The 20,557-nt window shown below is 48.3% G+C and overlaps 2 long non-coding RNA genes across 6 annotated transcripts in view; one reads left to right on the forward strand and one right to left on the reverse strand.

Annotated features, from left to right (window-relative positions):
• The window catches only part of LOC125616262, an 11,087-nt gene extending 4,816 nt beyond the window's left edge, over positions 1-6,271 (reverse strand). Inside the window, exon 1 of the long non-coding RNA XR_007346884.1 lies at positions 6,037-6,271. This is a non-coding gene — a long non-coding RNA (uncharacterized LOC125616262). The remainder of the gene's footprint in view (positions 1-6,036) is intronic.
• A 1,993-nt stretch (positions 6,272-8,264) lies between these two features.
• The window catches only part of LOC125616263, an 84,031-nt gene continuing 71,738 nt past the window's right edge, over positions 8,265-20,557 (forward strand). For 2 of the 5 annotated variants that reach the window (XR_007346886.1, XR_007346885.1), the window contains exon 1: positions 8,265-8,707. This is a non-coding gene — a long non-coding RNA (uncharacterized LOC125616263). Of the gene's footprint in view, positions 8,708-11,694; positions 11,807-20,557 lie in introns of all 5 variants that reach the window. The other 3 variants (XR_007346887.1, XR_007346889.1, XR_007346890.1) reach the window with 3 other exon arrangements.

Consider the following 20,557-nt stretch of genomic DNA (forward strand, 5'->3'; position numbering starts at 1 on the left):
GGGTCATGGTGGTGGGGGGTGGTCATGGCAGGGGACAGGGGCCACGCTGCACCTTCCTGAGGTGGGAGGCTTTAGCGGGCACTCACTGGCCCCTCCAGCCCTTTTCTGATTTCTGGCTGCAAGTCAGCCCTGTGTCTTAGCCCCAAGCCCTTTTCCACAGGGGGCCTGGTGTCCTGCGAGCCTAGGATTACTCTGAGGATCAAGGAAGTACAGTGTAAATATTTGGAAGGAATGGAGATTCTTGCAGAGCCTTGGAAGGTGAGGAGGGTTAACCACCAGATAAGAGATGGAAACTAAAGTTCAGAGAGGGCAAGCAGTGAGTCTAAGGCCACACAGCCAGCTGTGGATTTCATTCCTGAAGTTTCCTCTGAGCATCTGTGGGGAGCACTTGGGGCTCCAGACATGAGGGATATGGCTGTGAGTGGGCCACACTTTGGAGCGTCCCTGGGCCTTTTTACTTGCCCCAATACTGGTCCTCTGTTTCTCTTTCTTTCTTTTTTTTTTTTTTGGTACCTGGGATTGAGCCCAGGGGCACTCAACCACTGAGCCCCATCCCCAGCCCTATTTTGTACTTTATTTAGAGTCAGAGTCTCACTGAGTTGTCTGTGTCTGCCTGGCTCTGGGCCAGGCATGGCTAAGCCTCAAGGCCACTATGTGCAGAAGGATCCAGGAAGCAGGAAGAAGCGCATCCTGACCCCTGCAGGGCCACGGAGAAGCGTCTCAAGGACAGGAGCCGGGGCGCAGCTCCGTGGGAAGTCATCGGAGGAAGCAGAGGCCGTCTTTCATTCCCTAAGTGGTCCTTCTTAGAAACCCCTGGTCTTTACAGGCAATTATTGATCATGTCACCAATGCAGAGGGAGATAAACAGCAAATAAATCCGCAAACGATGGGGCTGGCAGCGGGAACAATTTGTTCTAGTGACATTTATTTTGGAGGGAAATTAGCCCATTATTTCCATGATGCACTGTTCTAATTTATTTATTGGTCTTCTGTACCCCCCCCCCCCAGCCCTGGCCAATGGTAGGGGCCACACAAAGCTGTGGAGCAGGAAAGGCGAGAAGAGTCCAAGAGGAGGAAGAGTCTCAGGGCTTTTAATCCCCAAGTTCCCGGGGCGTTTCCCAGAAGAAGGTGACAGCTACTCGGGCCACGCACTACCCTGGGATTCTTCCTTATTTTAACCAATGTAATCAGAGAAATGAGCTCAGGGAGGACACTAAGGGAAATGAGGCCCAGAGTGGTCAAGTCCCATAACTTAGAGGAAGAGAGGACCTCAGAAGTAAGCCCAGGGAGTCTGTCTGAGCTCACATTCTTCTTCTTTTCTTTTCTCTTTTTGGTGCCAGGGACTGAACTCAGGGGTGCTTAACCGTGGAGCCACATCCCCAGCCCTTTTCATTTTTTATTTTGAGACAAGTTCTCGCTAAGTTGCAGAGGCTGGCCTCAAACTGGCCATCCTCCTGCCTCAGCCTCCCAAGCCTCTAGGATTACAGGCGTGCGCCACGGTGCCTGGCTTAGCTCACATTCTCAACTACTTTACTCACTTCCTCTCAAGCCTGGGATGGCAGTTTTCTGTGAAGGACCAGGTAGTAAATATTTCATACAAGAATGTGCCCAGCATGTGGGACAGAGGAAGATCTCCATCAGTGACAGGTGGCAGTGTCTCCTTTAGGGATGCCCCAGTGTCCTCAACTTCCCCAAACCCCTTGAGCTGAGAGAAGAGGGTGTTCTCCGAATGGGGAATGGGTGACATCAAGTCCAACAGAGCAACCGGAGAAAAACAGAAGCCACCTATCCAGACACATGGTTCCTTTCCATGTCCCCTCCCTTGTCTGAGGCGATGGGGACAATCTCAGGGTGCTAGACACCTTCTGGTCCCTCTGCCCTGGAGGCCAGTTGAGGTCACTGGAATTCTCTTTGCTGAGAGTCTGGCTGCACATCACCAGAGTGCCAGTCGGATCAAGGTGAGGCTGCTGCCCAGGGCATCTGGGTTCAACCCCTGGCCACAGCAGACCGGCTGCGGGGCTCTCTGAATCACTTCAGCAGGTGAAGCATGAATTAACGTACCTGCACAGTGGAAACTTCCTTCCCTTTCCATCAGAGACATCTTAGATCTTGGCCTCTTGGATTAGTAAAGATGGTGGCCTCCATAATGAAGTCAGTGGGGTCTTGGAAATTCATTAGAAGGTGCATTTTTTTTTTTTTTGGTATTAGGGATTCAAGTCAGAGGCACTTAACCATTGAGCCACATCCTCAGCCCTTTTTTGTATTTTATTTACAGACAGGGTCTTGCTAAGTTGCTGAGGCTGGCCTCAAACTTGCAATCCTCCTGCCTCAGCCTCCAGAGCTGCTGGGATTACAGGCATGGCTACCAAGCCCAGATGGGAGATAAGTTTTTCCTAGGAAAGTATAAGATCCAGAGATCTCACGGATGAAGAAAAAGTCATAAAATAATCATAATAATGATAGCAATTATTATTTAATAAATTTTGTTTTTAGTTGTAGATGGACACACTATCTTTATTTTGTTTATTATTTTTTATTCGGGGCTGAGGATCGAACCCAGGGCCTCACGCATGCTAGGCAAGCGCTCTACCACTGAGCCAGCACTCTACCACAACCCCAGCCTGATAGCAATTATTTTAATAAACATTATTATTTGGACAATGTCGAGTGCTGTGTCCTTGAATTCTATTTTCCCACCCATCTTGATGGGCAGACTCTTTTTAGTAATCGTGAGGAGACTGAGGCCTATGGAGATTAAGCAACTTGTCCTGGGTCACTGTCATTAACCCCTGGGTCATAAAAGTAGGCAACATGGCCACTTGTGACTTTTATAACTAGTTCAATGAAGTCAGAATGTGAGGATGAGGGTGTGGTGGACGTCTGTGGATCCTCAAGATTAAGCCTTGCTTGAAGTCAGAATTATCCCTGGATTTTTCTGTTCTATGTGCCACACGTGTCCTTCTTTTTTGGGCTAGTTTGAGTTTGTTTTCTTTCACTTGGACCAAGATCTACCTGAGACAAGAGGATTTTTCATTTCAAACCACGGTTACACCTGCAAGAAAGTCTCCGATTCAACTCCCGCCCTCTCCCTTCCCTCTTGTGGTTTGAACATGGTCAACGCCAAGGGGACCCAAAAACTCAGGGCGACTCTTGACTCTGTGTCTTCAGCAACAGGCTCCTTCCTGATGGCTTCCCCAAGCTGAAACCACACCACTCCTGACAGACATTTTTACCAGAATATTCTTCTAACAGAACCGACCGTGCCTGCACAGAGATCCAAGTCTTTGGCACTGTGCTCTGTCCTGATTCTCTGTCACCTTATGGGTTGACACCAGGCTCCTACCTCCATGCCTCTGTGCATGTGACCTTTTCTACCAGAGGAGTCCTCACCTCTGCCCCTCTGCTTTGTGGAACGCAGCCTGTGAGGTCTTTCTGGAGCTGGAATGTTTGGCCACAAAGCCTTTCAGTACTGTCCCCGCCCTGCCACCTGGGGCAAGTTAGTCACCTCACCTAGGGCTCAGGAGTCATCTGTAAAATGGGGACAACAAGATCTGCCATGGAAAGTTTTTGTGTTCAAATGAGCAAATCCATGGAAAGTACTCGACACCCTGGAGACACAGAGTCACCCCTGTCATCGCGATCACGTGGAGCGTGCACACCTCACTCACGCTGTTCCCCCAACCCCTTCCTCTCAGTCCTTCACTGACTTTTTCTTTTTGGTACCAGGGATTGAACCCAGGGGTGCTTAACCACTGAGCCCCATCCCCAGCCCTTTTTTATATTTTATTTAGAGACAGGGTCTCACGGAGTTACTTAGGGTCTCACTGAGTTGTTGAGGCAGGCTTTGAACTCGTGATCCTCCTGAGCTGCTAGGATGACAGGCCTGCACCACTGTGCCTGGCCTCTACCCAACTTCCTGAGATACCATCTTATCATTTCTAAAAGCCTAGTACCTTGCCTAGTGCCTGCACACAGTAAGCACTCTGTTTTGACAACAGCACTGTTCTGTATTCTGCACCTACTAGGTGTGAGATCTCATGGTAGGTCCTTTATGCACCCTTTTGTTTTCAAAATTCACCTCAGTCAAAATTCACACCAGTCCCCCAAGGAACGCCACCATTAACCACCGTCCTTTTGAGATAACTGGGGAGGTGCAGACAAGCCCAAAAGAGGAGTCACAGATGGCGCAAAGGCCAAGCTGGGATTCAGAGGTCAAAGGTCGTGGTGCCACGCCCCCCCTTAACTTCTTTCTACATCTTTGTCTCCCCAGGCTGCACCCCAGAGAGCAAACGGCAGAGTTCCCGCTTTCTAGAGCCTCCAAAAGCAAGGAATCAGCAGCAAACCACAGGAAGCACTGGCCCCCTCTCTAGGGGGGCCCAGCCCGTGGGTCACCAGGCTAGGTGGGGCCACCAGCTGCCTGCACCCCAGGCCACCCACTCCAGGCCTGCCGATAGGAGGTGGGCTGGTCTCACCTTGGGAGGAGCAGCCATCCCCAGCGCTTCAAAAGGTGGGCAAAGCATGACTTCAGTGTCCTCCACCCCACGGAGGTGCCCATGAGAGCTAGGCCTCAGCCAGCTGGGCCTTTCCCGGAATGGGGCGGCTGCTAGTCAACCAGGCTAGGCACAGGAAGCACTATGCACATGATGACCTTGAGACGGAGACACCCCTAAACCTGCAGATGTGCAGCAGAAGGCACAGAAGGATGGATTGGGACCAAAGCCAGGCAAGACCAGCCTGTTCCCCATGGCGGTGCTTGGCCTGGGGACCCCCCCCCCCACCTCACTCCTGCCACCAGCTGTTTCCCTCTCTGGCCCTGAAGACCCCTCTTTCTTCCCTCTTCCCCCTCCTCTTTGATTCTCCACTGTGAACAACACATAATCCCCCTGCTGTTCCTCTCTAAGGACCCAGCGTGACTCTCAGGATAACTCCATGTCACAGGTCAAAGGTGTTTGGAAATGACTCTCTGGGGCTTTTTGCTTTCTGGCTGGAACAGTGAGTGTTTGTCACCCCGAGTTGCTCATCACCACGCAAGTTCATTACCTGAGAGGCAGGAAGTGCTCTATCAGTGCCTGTTAAATGAACCATCTCCAAGGACCATCCCTCCGGGGAACCAGGCTGGCTGGTTCCAGCCATGGACTTAAGAAATCAGCTGCATCCTAGAGGCCGCGGCGTAGCCTGTGGTCAGGGCACAGACTTTGCAGCCAGGTTTCCTGAGAAAGTTATGAAATCTCTCAGTGTCTTGGTGTTCCATCTGCAGAGTGGGAATAATTATGGATACTATCCTCACAGAGGCGATGAGCAGATGAAGTACATTACTAAATAAAGGGAACCTAGCATATAATAGGGGCTCGTCCACGAGTTCTCATTGTCCTCACAGAAGCCGAGACAGAGCTACAGGGATTCACGGTGGATGGTCAGATCATTGCTCCCAATTTACAGATGAGAAAGTTGAGTCCTAGTGAATGGAAGGGACTAGCCCGACATGACCCAGCCAAGACAATCTCTCAAGACCATGCACCTTGGTCATGACTTTTCAAAGAAAGATGAGATTTGTAGCCAAAGAACAACATACTTCCCTTCTTTATTTTTTTCTTATTTGTGTGACTCATAAAACTTGATGATCAGAATGTGTGCTTTTGATTCAATAAATGAATGAATATACGTGAAGGGGTCCTGTGGTGAAGGAAGAAACCCCACCGTGTGGGTTATCCCATCTCTGGCATATGTGCCCCCTATCTCCTTCCCGTGTCCTTCGCAGACATAACTAATCAATGACAGCACACCCATGCACCGAGCTGGATCCCACGTTCGGAATCCTTCTCCACGCAGCCCACCATCCATGGACGGGCTTGGCCTCCCCTGATGAAGGCTATTTGACTTCCTCAGTCTGACCTCAGAAATCTTCTCAATTATGTGGTTTCCACATTCATGTTCTCTCTTGAACATTCCATTTCCCACCCTCTCCACCTCCATGATTCTTTCTCTCAATCCCATGGAACAAGAGGTTCAGCCCTTTCCATTCGGGCAGAGACATACCTGAGGGCCCCGGGATCCTGCTTTTCTGTTTTGGTGGAGAAGGTGAGATGGTCCACTTGCTGCTTTGGGTCCCTGACCCAGCTAATGGCTACTCTGATGCTCAGAGTCCAGCCTCAGGGGGCCTGGGGGCCGTCCAGCACTCTCCTTTCGAAGTGGAGACCTGGAACAGGCTGAGTGGATGGCTGCTCCTGGCCCTGCCCAGGCTCTGCCGCTCTTGAAGGAGGTTTGCCATAAACTTTTCATGCTTTGTTAAACAATCTCACCAGGAAGGAGGAAGTTTGATTTAAGTGCTTACTTGGGAGGAAATGAGTGTATAGTCTTGCCCAAACCTGGAAGAAGGGTGTGCCTGTCCTCTTCCCCACACAGCTGTCCAGGCTTGTGCACGGAGGCTGGTGTGTGTGTGTGTGTGTGTGTGTGTGTGTGTAATACCACAACCTGTCTTAAAAAAAGAAATGAACCCCCCCCCCTAAATAGTCAACCCCATGCTGATAACCTTCCCAGGTCACAGGGTGAAGGTGGGGCAGGTAGAACAAGATGGTTAAGGAACTGGTCACCTGCTCGAGCCTCAGGACTGGGGAGGGGCTGCTGGAGGCGCTGGTGGGAGGAAGTGAGCCTGGGACACAAAAAAGGTAAAATGCAGGACAGGGGGACAGCAAAGAAGGAGGGGGTCAAATGTAGATACTGAGCCTGATAGGGCACAGTGGTGCCCGCCTGTGATCCCAGTGACTCTGGAGTCTGAGGCAGGAGGATCACAAGTTCGAGGCCAGCCTCAGCAACTTAGTGAGGCCCTAAAAAATTTAGCGAGACCCTGTCTCTAAAAAAACTAAATAAAAGGGCTGGGGATGTGGCTCAGTGGTAGAGTACCTCTGGGTTCCTTCTCCAGTACAGGAAAAAAAAAATTGAGTCTAGGTATGGAATAGGGGGAAACCTCTTGATCAAGAGCAAGGAAAATGGGGAGAGGAAGTGGTTTAGGGAAATGATTTTGGATCTGGGTTAGAGCATGTTGAATTAGAAATACAGAGACAAGATCTCCCAGGCTGCTGGAACCAAGGGCCACCAACCTGATGGCTTAAAGCCATGCACACATATTAATATAGAGTTCTGGAAGCCAGAGTCTGACACAAGCCTCACTGAGCTGAAATCAAGGTGACAGCAGGCTTCACCCCTTTCTGGAGACTCCAGGGAAAACCAGAGAAAGGAAATGAGGGAGAAAAGAGAGAAAGGTCGTGGGTAGTGGGTGATTAATGGTTAAGTGAGCACGTTTGTTTTCTCCTCTAGTGTGACCGCCTAAGGGTGCTGGGTTCCTTGTCTTCCTTCAGCAAAGAATCAAAGAACAGGACATAAAGATAGCAAGCAATAAGTAGGTTTACTGCAAAAGTGACAGAGACAGACTTCTCCGGAGAGAAGGGGTCCCTGAGCTTGGGCATCTGGTGGGGAGCCCTGGCCTGTTCTTTTTATGATCTCTGGAATGTCCTCCTTCCCTTAGGTCCTCCCCTGTCCACGATGTGCTCACTACTATTGATGGGTGCTCCCTCTGTCCACTGTTTTAGTTTTTCTGTTGGGTCCCCTGCTTAGGAGCAGGAGTATGGAAGTGTCTATCTGATTGGGTCCCCTCTTGTGTCCACAAGCCCTTGGGTCAGGCAGGAAGTTGACCTCATCAGAAGACCCTCTCTAGCCACGCATGGTGGAGCACATGCCTGTAATCCCAGCAGCCAGGGAGGCCGAGGCAGGAGGATGGCGAGTTCAAAGCCAGCCTCAGCAACTTAGTGAGGTCCTAAGCAACTCAGCGAGACCCTGTCTCTAAATAAAATATAAAAAGGGCTGGGGATGGGGCTCAGGGGTTAACCACCCCTGGGTTCAATCCCTGGCACGTGCGCGCGTGCACACACACACACACATGCACACACACAATGACATACATATGAGCTTTGGGACCACACGAAATCTGAAGATTCAAGAAGAGCCAGATGGTCGAAGCTTAAATCCCCTCTTTATGGGGGAGAGGGACGTGTACTTGTGTGTGTGAGGGGGAGGGTGTTAGCAACAAATTACAGGCAGGCTGCAGAACCTCACTGAGAAAGAACAGAGTGTCTTGTTAGGCAGATGAAGTCTCCCACAGACGAATCCATGAAAACTGTCTGGGTGTGATAAGGACTTTTTAAAAAGCCTCCCCTCCCCTCCCCTCCCCTCCCCTCCCCTCCCCTCTCCTCTCCTCTCCCAGGGATTAATCATTCCTGGTTATTTGATGGCATTCCTTGGGACTTTAAGACAATTGCTTTTCTTTTGGAAGATGTCTTAGATTAAGGGGACTTCAGAGGGAGGGCTCCCTGCACTTGGGGGAGAAGGCCAGAGTCCTGGATTCCCAGGCAGCTCTCTGGCTCAGCAGAGCAAGGTGCTGGACTGTGGGGTGTGTATGGTTTTCTGGGGTCTGATGCTGTATTTCTTTTTGGCTATGCGTGCTTCTGATCTCACCATGGCAGGCACTCTTCTGTCCTGGTTTGTTCACTGCAACAGCAAGTGCCCAGGAAAGATCTGCTGAATAAGGAAAGAATGCACCAACACTTCAGGCTCATCCGGGCATCGGGCATTGGTGGGAGCTGGGAGCTGTGCTGACCACGTGACCCTATGAAGTTTCCAGGTCTGGGCCTCTGTCCCTCCTTCTGGGTCTCAGGTATTCTCACAACAGCCCTGGGAGGAAGGGAGGACACCACCGTGTCCCAGAGGGCTTTGCACTTTGGAGAAGTTTGTTATTATCAGCAAGTCATCTCGTTGTCCTTGTTAGTTGCTTTTTTTTTTTTTTTTAATGCTTTTTAAAATTTGAGATAGTCAAGAATGATATTTTTTCCCTTTGGAGAATATGTGGAAGGTGGGTAGCAGAGGGCCAGGGTCTGGGGCTGATAATGGGCTTTAGATGCTTTTGGAAAGGGTTTTTCTCCCTGGGGAGGGAACCCTTCAACCTGGGTGGGGACTGTCGGCCTGACTGACATCCTCAGCCATACCTTACCTCTATCATGTCAATGCCACACCCTGTAAAAAATGTCACCTCTGTCTTGTGACAGGATGGGTTGCTGCAGCTGTAAGAAGGCAGGAAGGTGGGAAATGGGAGTGGATTTCCTCTGTTTTATCCTTTAGGGTGTCTGCAGAGTCATGGTGAGAGCATCCTGGCCCTAGTGGTGCACCTGGTCTCTGAAGCTGGCCTGGGTGTTGAGGGGGGTGGGTAGGGCACACCCCACACTTTTAATAGCTAATAAACTCGGAGGTAGGCTTCCCCAGTTGCATTTACACTTTTTTTTTTTGTACCAGGGGTTGAACTTGACCCATGAGCCCCATCCCCAGCCCTATTTTGTATTTTATTTAGAAACAGGGTCTCACTGAGTTGCTGAGGGCCTCACTCAGTTGCTGAGGCTGGCTTTAGACTTGCCATCCTCCTGCCGCAGCCTCCTGAGCTGCTGGGATTACAGGCGTGTGCACCCGGCTGCATTTACACATTTTAGGGGGGACTCAATTGCCCTGGACTGTCTGGTTATTCTCTCCTCAAAGCTTTTACTCCAGAGTAGATGCTCAATAAACTGACCACAACTGTCATTATATTTTCTCTTCTTCTTTCTTATCCTTCTCCTCTTCCTTCTTTCCTCTTCTTCTTCTCTCTCTCTCTCTCTCTTTTTTTTCATATTGGGGATTGAGCCCAGGGAAGCTTGATCACTGAACTCTATCCCCAGTCCTTTTAATTTTTTTAAATTTTCAAACAGAGCCTTGCTAAGTTGCTGAGGCTGGCCTCAAACTTGTGTACCTCCTGCCCCAGCCTCCACAGTCTCGGAAATTACAAGTGTGTGCCACCAGGCTCAGCTACGTCATTACTTCTTTTTGTTCTTTTTGGTGAAACACCTCCTGGAATTCGATTTTCCTGGTGAAAGGGGCAGTGTTTCCTAAAAAAAAAAAAAGAAAAGAAATATTTTATTTTATTATTTATTTTTAAATTGAGCACAAACAAAGACAGGGCAGACAAACTAATCTGAAAATTGTTTCCCCAGAACTGGGGTAGTTTCCGAATTAGTATGTTTCATTCAACCAACCTTCTGGTGGTATGTCAGACCAAATGGCAAAGCAGGATAGTGCTGTCTGCACCCGAGTTGCAGATCTCCATAGCATGTGTGCGTGTGTGTGTGCATGGGTATCTAATTGCGGGCACTCACAGGCCAGTGTGCGTATGTGTGCACAAGGGTCCCCGGGCTGCAGTTGACTTTCTGCCTGCCCAAAGACAGAAGGGTTAGCTCCCCACTGAAATAAATGTCCACCATGCAGATTTTTTTTTTTTTTCTCGTTGTAATCTCTGAGCAGAAACTGGCTCAGGTGGAGATTTTCCTGTCCTCCTTTCAGCCTCAAATGGGCAGCCTTTTCCCAGCACCCAGGGGCCTCGAGAGCAGACGGAAGCCCGGTGTGCCCTGAGGCCCAGGGAGGGAGGAACAGAGCCCTACTTTGGCAAGAGCTGCCATCAATAAACCACCAACAATTTACAGTTTTCCTCACCCTTGTTAATGGACCTAATCCGGCGGGCCACAGGTGCCTGGGGCTCTGATCTGCTTTGTGATCACATCAGGGCCTGGGCATGGGGGCCAGTTAGGGACTGAATACTGATGGGGTCAGAAAGGTATCTCACAAGCATTAATAGTGCACCCCTCCGTGCGCTTCCTCTGGTGCCACCACAGTTCCTTTGACCACAGCACCAGCCAGCAGTGGGGACGGGAGTCTTCTGTTGGTGCCAGGACTGCAGTGGGCGGCTGGGGCAGAGGCTCTGGGGCTCAGAAGCCTGGGTAGGGAAGGGAGAGGGAGACTGGATCACGTCTGAGGTCTGACTTGGGTCACATGGAGCTCAAGGCTGCTTTCCTTTCTAGAAGTTCCAGGGAAAAGCATTTTTTTGACTTCCTCAGCTTCTAGTGGTCTCCGTTCTCCTTCTGGTACCTTCTCCCACCTTCAAAGGCCGCACCATTGCCTCTCTGTGACTCTTCTAGAACCTTCCTTCCCTCTCCCTCTCCCTCCAGTTCTCCCGAAGCGTCCACCTGGGGAGTCCAGAATCCTCTCTTATCTTAAGATCAGCTGAAGAACAAGCCGAATTCCATCTGTGACCTTGATTCACCTTTGCTTTATTCGTAATATTTGAAGTGGCAGGTGTTTTAAGAATCATAAAAGCTAGGCACAGTGACGACGCATGCCTGTAACCCCAGCTGCCCCAGGGGCTGAGGCAGGAGGATCGTGAGTTTAAAGCCAGCCTCAGCAACTCAGGAAGGCCCTAAGCAACTCAGTGAGACCCTGTCTCTAAATAAAATATGAAAATGGTCTGGGGATGTGGCTCCATGGTTGAGCACTCCTGGGTTCAATTCCCAGTATATATATTTAAAAAAGTCACTTCACCTGCCTTTTCCTTCAGCTGAGGATTTGCCAGGCTCCCCCCGCCCCTCCCAGGCCAGGCCCCCCTGGGGGTGGGCACGGGGTTAACAATGGAGAGAAATCCTTGGAATATGAATGGGACATGGCTCTTCCTGTCATCCTGCCACAGCTTTTCTGGGCTTTGGGGCGAGGCTGGGCGGGGCAGGGGCAGCCTCCAAGGAAGTAGTTAGCCTTTATGGTTCCCTTGTCTTTTTATTTTATTTTTTATTGGAGTTTATGGCTATTGTTCAATGGACAGTCCTCACCCTTCTGGGCGTCTTGGCAGCTGGACTGGATGGAATCTGACCTGCAGTGGCGTGGGACTTAAGGAAGGCAGAGGTCCAGGGTGAGTGACCAGGTGTCCCCCCACCTCCAGCAGCGGGGCTCTGAGTAGGTGGGCTGTCTGGGAGGGGGGCTGCTGAGTCTTCTCCCAGGGGCAGCCGGAAGGTGGGGACAGCCCAGAGAAGGCCCATGTGGAGAATGTTGGGGCGGGGGGTGGTCCCATATCCTGGTCGTCTGCAGGCTCCTTTGGCACAGGGAGGGAGGTGGGTACCTGGGGCTGGCCAACCTCTGTGGCATTCCTTCAGGTGTTCAGCAACAAATATGTCCCCACAAATAAACCAAAAACAGACCTGATTCAGATCCCATCTGTGATGGATGTCATCCGAGGGGCTCTGCTACCTGTTTCTTCTTGTCCATCTTATTTTTCTGTGTCTCTCAGAGTAATAGCAATTTCTCCATATATGTGGTTTCTTTCCAAGATTTTAGTTACCCGTGGTCAATTGTGGTCTGAAAATATTAAATGGAAACAGATAGTATGAGAGAGAGAGAGAGAGAGAGAGAGAAGGAAAACTAATGTAACTTTTATTACTGTATATTGTTTCAATTGTACTATTATTATTATGATTATGAATTTTTTTTTGGTGCTGGGGACTGAACACAGGGGCACTTAACCACTGAGCCACATCCCCAAAGCTTTTTATGTTTTATTTTGACAAAGGGTCTCACTGAGTTGCTCAGGGCCTCACTAAGTTGCTGAGGCTGGCTTTGAACTCTCGATCCTTCTGCCTCCTGAGCTGCTGAGATGACAGGTGCGTGCCACAGTGCCTGGCTATGTTGCCAGTTCCCAGTCTTAAAGGCTGTCTCCACCATGGGTGGGCACTGATAATTGTTCCACAACCAACTCTTCATACAGAAAAACGTGCCCACGTACAATTACGTGTGTGGTAGTGTACCTGTATCAAGGATGTGTAGCAAACTCATGTATGTTATTTAAATTATAATAAAACGTACTGTTATAATTTGTGCATAGTCAAGTGAATCTTATAAGCACACTGTCAACCTGTTTTGACAAGTTCTTGTACAAACCAATTGATGGCTGTATTCATCCATGATTTGATGAAATTAGACTAGGAGTTCATACTTGATTAATTTCTGACTCAGCAGAAACATCTCTCATCCAATGAGCCAGTAGTGCCACATTCACGAGCACTGGTTGATATTTTCATCTATATTAATGAGAAAAAAGAAGGGAAACAAGACGAACGTATGTCACAACCTCACTCCATTGCCAATGGCATTAGTGGCTTCTTGGCTGACTTAGGTAACGTTTTTTGAAGACTGGAAAAATATTCCCTCAATTTTTTTTGTTCTATTCACAATGTGAGGGCTATAGCCATGATGCATTTTTCTGTTTCATCTGCATTATGAACATTCTCTCCACCACTTTCTTAACAAGGTTTAGACCACCCATACAGCAATAAGACAAGCTCAGAGTTGTGGTGTCTTGCCAATTTCTGTGGTGTAAATGCACACACTCTGGCTGGTTTCAAGTTACTACTGGGAAGTCACTCAATGGGCAAATTAGGAAGATAAATATGATTGCATCCTAGTATATGATATGCCACTGTTCGGGTGCAGTATACTTAAAGAACTTCAAGAGCAGAAAAATGTAAACAAATAGGAACGGATGGCCTTTGTGTATTTATGACTTTTTTTTTGGTACCAGGGGTACTTGACCCCTGAGCCACATCCCCAGTCCTTTTTATTTTTTATCTAGCGACAGGGTCTTGCTAAGTTGCTTAGGGCCTTGCTAAATTTCTGAGGCTGGCTTTGAACTTGCAATCCTCCTGCCTCAGCCTCCTGAGTCCTTGGGATTATAGGCATGTACCGCCATGCCCGGTTTACCTTTATATTCAACATAAGTTGTTTATTGGGAAAGCCAAACTTTACTAATGGCTGTATTTAACAACCAGATCACAGGATTCCTGAGAGGGTGAGGTTTGGCTCTTGTGAACTGGTATGAGCTGGCTTCAGCTCTCCACTAAGCCCCTCCTCAGTTTGATTGACACATCAGGTTGAGCAGGTCTTTATCCTTCTCTGGTTACAGTGTTTAGCACGGGGCCGGCCACGCTGGCTGGCAGCCTTCTGTCAATATGTGCTAACCAAGGAGGAACTTGCTTATCTGAGTGCTTTCTTTCCCACTACTCTGTAAGCTCCATAAGAAAAGGGCCATGGCTATACATAGTCACCTTGAAAGCTTTAGTCCTTAACCCGGGTCCTGGTAGATAGTAGCTGCTCAGTAAATGAATGCCACATTTAATCCCTAGGGAGTATCTGAAATGCTCTGTCTGGGAGCAGAGACACAATTGCCACAAGTAAGGCATGACAAGGAGGGTGTGTTGGTGAATCTCTGCTTACTCCCCCTTTCCCTCTTCCCCACTCTTCCCTGGGATCAGCTCGGTCCATTGTGTAAGCTGTCTGTTGCTGCAAAACAAACTACCACACTTTTTTTTTTAAATACTGGGGACTGAACCTAGGGGCACTCTACCACTGAGCTGTACCCCTAGTCCTTTTTAGTTTATTTTGAGGCAGTGTCTTGCTACGTTGCTGAGGCTGGCCTCCAACTTGTAATCTTCCTGCCTCAGTCAGCCTCCCAAGTACCTGGGATCACAGGTGTATATCATTGTGCCCGGCTCCTACCTGGGTCTTCTGTTCAGTGTCCCTGACGGCTGCAATTGAGGCATTAGTTGGCTTGAATTTTTCCTGGAGGCTCACCTGGGGAAGAACTCACTTCCAAGTTCATTCATATATGTTACTGTGTGATTGAGGCTGTCACACAGATCCCTGATCCCTGTGTGTTCAAGCTTCATTGCTTTTTTTTTGGTACTGGGGATTGAACCCAGGGTCACTTAACCCTGAACCACATCCCCAGCTTTTTTAAATCAAAGATATCTACCCACCATGACCTGAAACACCAGACCATGAAAAAAGTGAAAAGAAGTGGCACCTGAGTTCCAGAAAGTTCTCTGCCTATTTCTAGAAAGGCCTCCCCTTTATTAGCCCATCCCTCTTTGTGATTACTCCTACCCTATATCTGGAACCCCTCAATTTCCTGGGGTTAAGAAGCTGATTTATGAATAAAGCTCCCTCTTCTCCATTTATTTATTTATTTATTGGGTACCAGGGATTGAACCCAGGGACACTCGACCAGTGAGCCACATCCCCAGCCCTATTTTTATATTTTATTTAGAGACAGGGTCTCACTGAGTTTCTTAGGGCCTCACTTTTGCGGAGGCTGGTTTTGAACTTTTGATCCTCCTGCCTCAGCCTCCTGAGCTGCTGGGATGACAGGTGTGCACCACTGCGCCGGGCTCCCTCTTCTCCATTCTTTGGCCATTGGACCAAGTCTTTCTTTGATCCCGATACTCATCTCTCAGACACTGGCTTTTCTGTGGGCTGAGCTTCCGAACCTGGGTTTGGTAACCCTTCCCCCTAAACCCCAGGTTTGTAGCATTTGTTGATTTCTGGCTGTCAGTACCCTTGCCACGGCCACCTTCAAGATATCCATCAGTTCTCACGCACCCCGAGTGGTCCCTCAGCGCCGCGAGCTGGCAGGGGCCGGCGCCAGCACCACCGACCACCCAGGACCTCTGCACGTTCCTCTCTTGGGAACATTGGCCAGGTGGTGGCATCGAGGTCAGATGAGTTTCTACTTTGCCCATCACCTCTCTGCCTGTTTCTTTGCAATTTCCCAAAGCCACTTCAGGTGACAGCCACCAAGGAAAACAGCATTCCCCTGCTGACTGCTCTCAGGGAGAGCTTCCATGGGTTTAATGATAATTGTCTAATTATGTCTTAGGAGCTCATTCCAGAAAAAACTGAGAGACAAATTAATGCAATTAGTCGGTCTTTATAAACCATTTAGGAGCCCCAGCCTGTCACAGGAGGGCTTCGTCGGGACAGCATGCCTAGAGGAAGGGTTGTGAGTGGAGAGAAGCAGGAGGAATCCTAGCCCAGGGACAGGCAGAGGGTAGCTCTGCCCCATCTCATGGATTCCCTTGGAGGACCAGAATCTCAGCCTCCATCAGAACATCCTCCTCAAATCAGTGTCTCTGATCTTTCTTTTTTTTTTTTTTTAATTTATTTATTTATTCTAAGTTGTTATACATGACAGCAGAATGCATTTCAATTCATAATACACCTATAGAGCACAATTTTTCATGTCTCTGGTTGTACACAAAGTAGATTCACACCATTTGTGTCTTCATACATGTACTTGGGGTAATGAGTCCATCTCATTCTACTGTCTTTCCTATCCCCCATGCCCCCTCCCTCCCCCTCCCACCTCTTTGCCCTATCTAGAGTTTGTCCAATCCTCCCATGCCCTACAACCCCATCATGAATCAACATTCCAGAGAAAACATTTAGCCTTTGGTTTTGGGGGATTGGCTAACTTCCCTTAGTGTGATATTCTCAGCGCCATCCATTTCCATTTACCTGCAGATGGCATGATTTTATTCTCTTTTAATGCTGAGAAATGTTCCATTGTGTATAAATGCCACATTTTTTTATCCTTTCATCCACTGAAGGGCATCTAGGTTGGTTCCACAGTTTAGCTATTGTGAATTGTGCTGCTATAAACATGGATGTGGCTGTGTCCCTGTAGTATGCTATTTTTAAGTCTTTTGGGTATACACCGAAGAGAGGGATAGCTGGGTCAAATGGTGGTTCCATTCCAAGTTTTCCAAGGAATCTCCATACTGCTTTCCATATTGGCTGCACTAATTTGCAGTCTCACCAGCAGTGTATGAGTGTGCCTTTTTCCCCACATCCTCGCCAACACTTATTGTTGTTTGTGTTCTTAAGAGCTGCCATTCTGACTGGAGTGAGATGAAATCTTAGAATAGTTTTGATTTGCATTTCTCTAATTGCTAGAGATGATGAACATTTTTCATATATTTGTTGATTGACTGTATATCCTCTTCTGAGAAGTGTCTGTTCAGGTCTTTGGCCCATTTATTGATTGGGTTATTTGTTGTGTTGGTGTTAAGGTTTTTGAGTTCTTTATGTACCCTAGAGATTAGTGCTCTGTCTGATGTGTGTAGTAAAAACTTGCATATTTTTTTCCCTCACCTATTAACATCTAAAATCAGGGTGCATCTTATAATCACTATTAAGAATGCTCATTGTTACTGTTTAGTTAGTGCCTTTTTAATTTCTTTGGCAGTGCATTAAATAATGGTGTGTTGGATTCCATGATATGAGAATTAACGATTGATCGTTACTAACTATTGTTTTTCTTTCTCCTAAAAGGATCTCTACTTCTGATAAATTTTTATCCACTGGCACGTTTCTTAGCCTTTTCATTAAAATGAATGGGAAAATTCAAGACCTTCCTCACTGCCACCTTATGGGACAGGCATGGTGAATCCTGCCTGTCTCCTGGTCCTCGGGGGCTCCCTGCCCCACCTCATGTCCCTCCTCTCTGTGAATTTCTCCTGGGGAAGCGTTACCCGGGTCTTCCTTGTCATTATTAAAAAAAATAACTTCCTAAAATTAATCACATCAAACTTTGGATGCTGATACTGTGCTAGGCACTCGGGCGACACCTTTCTTTACATGAATTCCCTCAACCTATGAGAAAGGTTCCGTTTCTAAGATGGGAAAACCGAGTCCAGTGAGTGCAGGAGCCAGGAGTTGGCTGGGTTTTGCCAGTTGGGAGACGGTACTCCCTGGCCTTTTCTCCATGCCAGCTCATGGTTGGGTTGTTTATACGGCATCACAGGGGGGCCCAGCCCACAGTGGTTGCTCACACGGTCTTCTCTGTGAGAGAATGGGAAAGGTCACCTTGACCGGCCCTGGGTATCATGAGCCAGGTAAATCCTTGCTTTTCATTCCCATATCAAATACTTCATTAGATTCTTCTCACCTTTGCCTAAAGAGAAGTGTCCTACTGTTTTATTTATAGGTCTTGCTGGCCCCAGGCCATCCTGCTCAGGTGTTCCCACTGTTCTCCTTTGAATAACTCCCCACCTGCTGCTCACGACAATCACATTATATGTGCGCGGTCCCCCCTTCCGGGCAGCCCTTTCAGCTGTTTGAGCAGCATTCTGCAAAGGCAGCTGGTGCTCTTGGATGGATGCCCAACCAAGGAAGAGCCAGCTGAAGAGTTTCCAGAAGCGCTGGATCATGCCAGCACGCCCCCAACCCCAGCAGGGGCCATTGCTGCCTCAGAGAGTCAGACTGTTGCAGCCTCCAGGGCCGCTGGGAAGTAGATCTTCTTATCTGTGACTTCTTTTTTTGGGGGTACCAGGGATTGAACTCAGGGGCCCTCGACCACTGAGCCCCATCCCCAGCCCTATTTTGTATTTTATTTAGAGACAGGGTCTCACTGAGTTGCTCAGCATCCTGCTTTGTCTGAGGCTGGCTTTGAACTCGAGATCCTCCTGCCTCAGCCTCCTGAGCCGCTGGGATTACAGGTGTGCTCCACATTGCCCGGCTCTCTGTGACTTCTGGGCAGGCACATTTTCTTGGAAAATCAGCCCTTGGCCATAGTCAGAAAGAGGGTGCTGACAGAGTTGGGGAGAGGGGGTTGGATTGTTTTTGTGAGTGGGGGGTGTTAGCGTACTTATTAAAATATGGCTTCCCTTTTGGATCTAAGAGGGGGCTCCTTCAGTGGAGCCCATTCCCCAACAAGTGGCTTTGGCTCAGCACAACAGTCTTGGGGGAAGAAGGAAACAGAATAAGCATTTGAAAAGAAGTTTCTCTTTAATGTGGGGAGCAAATGGGCAAAGGAATCAAAAGGTACACTTCCAGGGTGGCAGGGTGCACTGAATCTGGAAACCTGAGTGATTTATTGGTCAGATGTGCTGTGGAATGGAGTCTGTCCTTTCCTGGCCCAAGCAGAGGCGCCTTTGTGGCTGTTGTGCGATATGCTATGGCACCCTCCTTTCCTTAATCCACTCACGGATGGACTTTCATCAAACTCTGCTGGAGATGAGAATTTCTCATCTTTCTCACTAAATATCACCTTTGCCTCCTTTGCAATTTGATACCCTTCCCAACTATCCAAGGTGCATCGGGGGTTGCCATCCCAGTTCTCAGGACATATGCAATCTGGAGAAAAGACAGAAAGATGGATGGAGAAGAAAGGGAGAAAGACTTACTTGGAAAGGCCAAGTTGGTGTAAGGTATAAAGGGCTCGAGAGGAGGGGAGAGAAAGTTCTGAGGTCAGGGGTACAGGAAGTTGGGGAGGTAATGTCCAAGTATTGCTACTGGGGAGAAGAGCAGAGAGTACTTGAGGGTTATTAACTTGCTCCCTTGAGAAATACAAAGAAATTGAAATTCTTTAAAAATGCTCTCTCTGTTGGGCGTGGTGGTGCATCCCTGTAATCCCAGCGGCTCAGGAGGCTGAGGCAAAAGGACTGAGAGTTCAAAGCTAGCCTTAGCAAAAGCTAGGCCTTAAGCAACTCAGTGAGACCCTGTCTCTAAATAAAATAAGTAAAAAGGGCTGGGGATGTGGCTCAGTGGTCAAGTGCCCCTGAATTCAATTCCGGTACCAGAAAAATAAAAATAAAAATGCTGATTCCGAGGCTGGACCCCATTCATTGGAACATGATTCTGCAGATCCTGGAGCTGGGGACTGGGTGCTCCTGATTGCATCAGGGTTATAGAATGGGACAGAATTGTTTAGAGAAGGCAATCTCTGTCTCCTCCTCTCTCTCTCTGGAAGAGTTTAGGCTCTGGATAAGTCCAAGGACCAAAGTCCAGCTGCTTTTGGGAGGCTCCCAATTTACCAACTCAGAGGTTATATTTTCCCAGAGCCAAAAGCTGCATGGGGTAGACCCAACCTTCTGGCTTCATTCCTGGTTGCTCAGCCCCCACCCGCTCCACGCACTTGGTCACTAAAACAATGCTGGAAACCTGTGGTAGCCGTTCATCTTAGCCTAAATCCGTAGAGTATGCAAATTCATTGACTAGGGTCGATATTTGGAATCTCTGTTAAAGGATAATGGCTGTGAGCTTAACTCAGCCCTTGTACCTTGATGAGAAATGATAGTCAGACAAAATATTGATCGAGGTTCTGTCTTTATCGGGAGGCTTCTGCCCTATACAGTTTGCCCACATTCCCCTGTGAGTCTCTCTCTCTCAGGGACCAGCAGGAGTGACTGGGACCTCAGCAGGTGGGTAAACAGGGCCTAATTGAGTGGATGTGCGTGTGCTCTCTTTGCTTAACGTGAGTCCCTTTTATTTAGCTTCCAGTCATCTGTCAATATTTGCGTTTGCAATTTCTCCTCTTATCTATATATTATAAACAAGTCTATCTAACACTGGTATTCTTGGGACTGTCACTTGTTGGAAGCTATGACCTTATTCTCGGAACTATTACAGTCATAACGTTAATAGCCAGCCCTGGTATCTGATTAGCCCTTGATGGTTAACAGAGTGGTCTCATTTGCATTGATTACCTTGATCCTTGTGAGGCATGAGGCAGTGTGGTCTAATGGTGAATGGCATAATTTTTTTTTTTTTTGAGGTCAGAGACCCAGGACTTAATCTCAGCTTGATTTTTGACTAGCTGTGAAATCCAGGGCAAGTTGTTTAATGTTCTTATCAGCTTTCAGGGCTGTGGGAATTAAATAAACTATGTTTAACTTACTGCCTGGTACATGGTTGGTGATCAGTATATAGCAACTTACTGTATATTGTATAAAGATTATTGTTCTGATTTTACAGTTAAGGTACAGAGTACTTAAAGGAGTCCTATACTTTCTTTTCTGGGCTCTTCTCTCTTGAGATTTGAAATCTTTCTCCA

This window comes from Marmota marmota, unplaced genomic scaffold (genome assembly GCF_001458135.2).
Source record: "Marmota marmota marmota unplaced genomic scaffold, marMar, whole genome shotgun sequence".
Classification (NCBI taxonomy): domain Eukaryota; kingdom Metazoa; phylum Chordata; class Mammalia; order Rodentia; family Sciuridae; genus Marmota; species Marmota marmota.